A 6,834-nucleotide genomic window follows, 5' to 3' on the forward strand; every position below is an offset into this window, starting at 1 on the left:
AGAAACTGAATGTCTTGCTTTGTTCCGTTTTTGCAAGTCATGGTGAAATGAAGGAAGCTAGAAGATGCATGCCTGTTAGATATAGCTGAGCTAGTAATTTATATATTCTGACAGGTGGTTGGTTTTCACTGGATAATCTTGGTTCCAAATGAAATGTTATTTTTGGAATTGGTAGAATAAGCCTGTACTTGAGAAGTAGTAGTGGTTGCCACCTTTTCCTGCATTATCTCTGTAGTTACTGATCTGACAATATTAACAAGCTCAGAGGTGTCTGTAACTCTATGCCCAGCATTGGTGAGGCCACGCCTGGAGTGTATGGCCAGTTCTGGGCCCTTATTCAAGGGAGACACGGACCTACTGGTAGGAGCCCACTGTAGTGCCACAAAGATGGTGAGGGGACTGGAGTGTTTCTTTTATAAGGAGTGGCTGTTCAGCCTGGGTGTCATCCAAAATCGGAAATCAAACTACCTAATCCTAGTATGGTGTTGGAAAGCAACATTCCTTTATTCCTCACGATATTTACTGGGTGACTTGACTTATTAAGTATGCTCTCAGTATTCACGTTTTATATTAACAGTTAAGATACACATATGCAATACATTTGCAAACATATTCATTCTTTTCCAAGAACTTTATTAATGTATGCTAATGTCCATCTGGGCATGCATGTTAGGGGCCTTCAGAGGTCCTAGGCCACCTACTTCCTCTTCATTTTACCATCATCAGCTTCATCACGGTGATTTTTGGCTGACCTCTAGCTATTTTTCCCCAATTTGGCAAATTTCCATTGCTTCTTATGCCATCATGAACAAATTTCTATCTTGGTGTACTATAACCAGAAACAGCACATGTGAAATTCAAGAAAAAAGTCTTTGCATCCTTGTGGATGCAAAGATAAAAGTGACTTCAGTGCTTCTGTGAAGCCAGATAGTTGACAGAAACAAGGCCATTCGCACATCAAGCAAAGCCAAGCTAGAAAGTTTTATTGCTAAACTAAAATAATGTAAACTAATATACTGTTCCCTATTGCTAAACCAGGCTTTATGATGGGGAAGTGGTGCTTAGTGCCAGAACACAAGAAGTTCTCCCTGACCATCAAGGAGCATTTCTATGCTGCACAAGTGAACAACCACTGGCACAGGTTGCCAGGAGAGGCTGTAGAGTCGTCATCCTGGGGCATTTTGAAAATCCATCTGGATGATGTCCTGAGCACCCCATGGTAGGTGGCTCTACTTCAGTGGAGTAGGGGCAATCAGATCACTTCCAGAGGTCCCTTCCAACCTCAACTACTCTATGACTCACAAGTTGTGCTTTTAGCAGTGGATTCCTTAGGATTATTGAGCATACTTCAGAGTAATGTTTGCTCTGGGAGAGCCTTGCATTTAAGCCTGCAGTTAAGCAAGAACGTAAGATCTTGTGACCTGACAGCAGGGAAAACTGGTGACAAAGCTAGAAGTAGTGTTTTTGTTGTTTGTTTTTTTTTTTCCATTTATTTCCACACCAATGATCTGATAAATTGCCCCAGCAAGCTTTCTCTTTAGAGAAGAGATAAAATAGTAAGTAGAACTGGCCTGGCATTCAATGTTTCATCAACTCATGATGGCTCTTGTAAATCCTTTTGCCTAATTGCTGATCCTTCATTTCACATATGCAGCTACAATTTCTTTATTTTGTATTTATTTTCTGTTGTCAATATGTGGCATTCATTTGATAAATCTTGTGTAAACAATTGTTCATAGCTATATCTCTGTAGTCTTTGCCAGTTCCAGATCAGTATCTGAAGAGTAGATCAGCATCCACCCACAATCTTGAATGTAGTAATAATTCTGTAACCTGTGTTTTCTAACACTGTGTGATTTTATTTTTCTTCCTCTCAAGGTAGAAGAGTGTGACTTCTGTGCTGTTTGTCAGCTTCAAACAGCTTTAAACTTGTAAACGGGCATATTGTTCTCATCGACAGCTGGTCAGAGGTGAGCAGAAACTACCATACAACTGGCACAAATCTAGATTCCATCAAAAAAGAAGTAGGCAGAACCAATGCTGTTTTTATCTGGAACTGGGTGAAGGTAGACAGTAAGTCAGAACCCTTCAGCACTCAAATGAGCACTGTATCCAGGCATGGATCTTCTTTGGCAGATCGCTCAGGACAGTAAATCTTATGCGCAATGTGTCATTCCAGCATATCTCTATCTAAACGTGGTTAATCCACCTTTTTTTTTTTTTTTTCCTAAGAGCATATCTATCTTACTTATTTCTGCACACCCTTCCTCTGTGATGCACCCTTTTCTTCAAATCCTCATGCTAGCCCATAAATACAATGTTGTCTAATTCACATGAATTATCTCAAATGGTCATTCAAAGGATTAGGCTCAGATTAAAACCCTACTGATTATATGATTTAAGTAGACTCAAAATGTCATTGTCAGATGTCTTTCACCTCTCCAGCTGTCCTTAGTGAACACGAGTCAGAAGCTGAGTTCTATCCAGCTGAACTTGGAAGTCTTAACTGTTAAACCGTTAGGATAATTTATTTGGAAGTTTAAAGATGTGGACTGGTGCATTACTGAGGTGACAGCAGCCTTTTTGGAATGCTGCCTCGTTTCATTTATTTATTTACTTATTTATTTATTGAAGAGAGAGTCTCTCAGGCCTTTGTTTTCTTCTACACACTGAAAATGGTATTTTCTGGTAGAACTGAGCTTACCATGGGCTTATAATGTTGGTTTTGTTGTTGTTGTTGTTGTTTTGAAATGTCCATGTAAATTCCTCAGACTGGTTGTGTGTGTTTTGTATACTGCCTATGAAGAAACAAGAAATCGACACCTTTCCCCAAATACCACAACTTAGATACAGGATGTATCTCTCTTGTTCAGGGCTGCTCTGTAACATTCCATTTTGGAGAGATGAGTGTTTTTTATAAGTGTAACAGAGCATGTCAGTACCTGGGACCTCTAATTAATCCTTGGAATTGTGTGGGGTTTTTTTTTTTCACTTTTGAACTTCCGGTTAGCTTCTTGTTTTATCCCTTGCTGACATTTCTGTAATAAAGTAGCACTTGGATGTTGTTCGTTAAGAGATTTTTTTATTTCTGCTGGAACTGATTGAGATACATCCAGGTATTTATCACAGTGAAACAGGTCTTTTCCTGAAAATAAAAAGAAATTATCCTTTGATTTGAAGAAATGTTCTTGTTGTTTTCCACAAAAAGTTTAGGGTGCAGCACAGCTCCATCCATAGTAATCAAAATCCGTCTCAGATGTGCAGAATGAGGAGGATCTCCTGGGTCATGTTATGGTCCACTTCACTAAGAAACAGGGATCCTTATAATTAGCAGTGATGTATAAACATCATAAACCCAGACTGTGCTTCTATGTTCTGTCCTGATGTTCTTACTACGGAGGCTGGTTTTGGTACAGCTACCCTGCAGATAAGTACACCACCTCTTGTCACAGTGAGGTTAAAAGAGTGTTACAGAACTAGTCACCCTGTACAAACTGTAGTTACAGCCTGTATGTCTGATCTTCTGGCCTTTCCTGCCTTTGAATGCTTAAAAGAAGAGCTCTGTACTTAGTGGTCACCTAGCGACCGTGTATACAATACAGGAGTGTTTTTTCTCTTTTTCAAGTTACTACATCTTGTGAGCTGCTATTGAGTGTCAGGCTATAAATGAAGTTTTTCCTTTTTCCAGTGCAAATCCATGGATGTAATGGCAAGCTTTTGTACATTTAAAACAAAAGTATCAATAGATTTGACCTCTTGTAATTTTATTTCTGTAGGTACAGAAAAACAATGTTCTGTATTTGATTGCTGGTTACCCTGGCTGCATTTAAGTACATCTGTGTTTTGTTATGGTTTTAAACACTGCATAACATTAGAACTATTACACGATGATTTCATTTTACTTCCATGCTAATTCCTACAGGCTTCAATAGAAATGTACACAAGAAGCAGGATTTAGTGCTAGATTTACAACATATTTAATTGTCCTCTTTAAACACACAGATTCTATGATAATAACGAGAAGATTTTCAACTGTTTTTGAAGATTTCTGAAGCCAGTGTTGAGGAATAGTTATGGAAAGAAGCTGGTCTGTGTAATTAAGATAATTAAGCCTAAAATCACCCTTTATATTCAGGGTGCGAATAAAACTGCAACAGAAGTTCACTAACTAAGAAAATGTATCTTGACAAACAAAGCTTTTGAGAAGTTGGGGAAATTAGCAAGCTGAAAATGTAGAAAATACTGGAGTGTCAGTGCTCTTAAGAAAGATTATCTATGAGATTGCCTTACCCTTCTGGCTTCAAAACGGATGCAGCTTCACTAGAAATAGTAGGAGAGATGTATGTAAGAAACTGAGAGTAAAGCAACACACGAGTGGCATTTTAAGACTGGGTGAGGTTGCACTCCATAGACAGAAGTCTAGATGTTTTCCAAAACTTCAGGTGTTTTCTAATACTAGTGTGGCAGGGTTAGTGTGTTGGGATTTAATTGTGATGCAGTGCTTGGCTTTAGTGTTGGAAAAAATCTGAATTGGCCTGGAAGTATAGCTCTCATGACTTAAACTATGCATTCTTATCACACAACTAACCTCTATGTTTATGTTTTGTTTCTGGAATGCATCCATTCAATAGAGATTGAGTACTCAAGACATCACAGGAAAAGATGTGAAAATGAACATATAATAGAAGCTGAACTGTGTTCTTTTGCATGCTATTTATTTACATTAAGAGATTTCTTATAACCCAAGGCTGTGTTCTCTAATATTTTATTTTCTGTTGACACGTTTCATTTCTGGCACTTGTCTGTTGATTAGCAAAATACCAAATACTTGGGAAAGGGCTTAGCATAGTTTTCATTCTACAGTTTAAATCAGATGAGAAGCAAGAATCATCTTGCATTTATTGCATTCTGCCTTTCCTCATGAATCCATTGCTGGGAAGAGAGAAACCTGAAGGTATTTGTTCTAACTCATGCTTCCTTAGCTGCTCACTTTCACTCCTAGACCTTTCTTTCCATTAAAATGATGGAACTGCTTTTGCATTAGAATTATTTGAACTGGATTATAGAATTGATCCAAGTTAAATATGTATTCTGTATAATCCCTTTAATCCAACTTGCCTTGATTTAATATTGCAGTGTGCTGCAGAAGGTGGTACAGTAGAGAGGGAATGGAAGGGACTAAGTAACATGGCATTGTTGAGGGAGTAGGGACAGAAAAATGCTTATCAATCCTACAGCCATTTGGAGATTGCTCAGTGTTCCCTGTGTAATTTTGAAGGAACAGTACCTAGCTGAAGAGAACTAGAGGACAGCTCTTTCTGAACAGTAACATGGGGGAAAATCATTTTTTTCCTAGGTGGGAAAAGCAAAAGATTGTTATATTTATGGGACTTCTTCAATAATATAACTAGTAAATGTGCAGGTGGAACATCCTCATGGTTGTGTGTGTGTGTTAGACTGACTTAAAAAAAAAAAAAAAAAAAAAAAAAAAAAAAAACCCTAAAATACAGCTAGCTACATCCTGAGACTTGTTCCTCAGTGCTGAGTCCAGAACCTTAATCATCAATGATGATTAAGGATGATTAAGGGAAAATGAAAGTAATCTTAATCTGTTATTTGTAATGTCCCCGAAGAAGGTGACAGTGGGATCTGATTGCAGCTCCTTCTATACTTTACCTCTCCCTAGCCTCTAGGTACACTTTCATTTGATAGCTTTGTCTTATTTATTAACATGTACTCTCAATGCAATTGTTTTTGTGGGGAAGAACGTGTAGTCTAGCAAGGAAGAACATTGATAGCAATTTCAAAAACAGCTTTATTACATTTTGCTAACTAAACAAAGACGACAGTTGCAGTTGGAGCATAGATAGTATTTCAGTTTCATTTAAACAGCAGCATGTGGTTGCTACAATGGTAATTTTAACCAAACGGGAAAGGAAAAAAGAATCCTACAAAAACTACAGTCACTACTTTCTCCAGCATCTCACAATATAGAAAAACTAGCCATTTCCTTAACATTTCTGGATATTAATTAAATTTTCTTTTGCCTTAAACTTTTAGGAACTTGAAAAAGCAATGAACAAGAGTGGTTTAGACACAGATACAGAAAAATAAAGTTCTACTTGTTCAGATTCAGGTAAATCAGGCTGAGCTCAGCCACTTTTGTTTGTCTTATTTTCAATCTTGAATCGTTCTTAGTCTAAACCAGCTGAAGAGTGTTCTTAAATAGCCAGTAGTGGAGTGGGAATGATACACAACACCCCATAACCACAGAGCAGGTGAGTGTTGTCTGTTCAAATAATCTCTCTAGCCATCAAGAGGCAGACAAATTTAATATAATTTATTACTTATTTTTAAAACTTACTAAGAACACTTATTTTTACTTTTCAAATACATGGTTAAAATTGTATGCTGAGACTTTGTGAAGAGTTTCTCCTCTGTTTTTTTTTGAGAAGAATAAAGCAATGGAAGCCCTGTTCTTCCTTGAAAGCTTCCAAAAGCTTCAGTAAAGATGACTAGCTTTGCAGGAAGCCCTGAAGATCAAATAATCTGTCCTGAATTTGGAATTTCTTCTTACATCAGCAATTGGCTTTGGCTCAGATTTTTTATCTCATTTTTAAACTTTAATGGCTTCAAGCATTTATGAATGGATTTTTTAAAAAGCTGATTGCAGTTAATGCTATCTTAGCTTGTTTAAAACACGCCATTTTTCAGCATGCAACTTTCACTCACAATAAAATCAAAATAATCTTTTAAGGTGTAGTGAGCATTTTCATGGAATCTAGAAGCTCTTGTCCAACTGGAAAAAGTCTGAAACAAGTATTCCTTATGCAT

Source organism: Centrocercus urophasianus, unplaced genomic scaffold, assembly GCF_019232065.1.
Source record: "Centrocercus urophasianus isolate 14NV4802_14NV808 unplaced genomic scaffold, USGS_Curo_1.0 seq_10, whole genome shotgun sequence".
Classification (NCBI taxonomy): domain Eukaryota; kingdom Metazoa; phylum Chordata; class Aves; order Galliformes; family Phasianidae; genus Centrocercus; species Centrocercus urophasianus.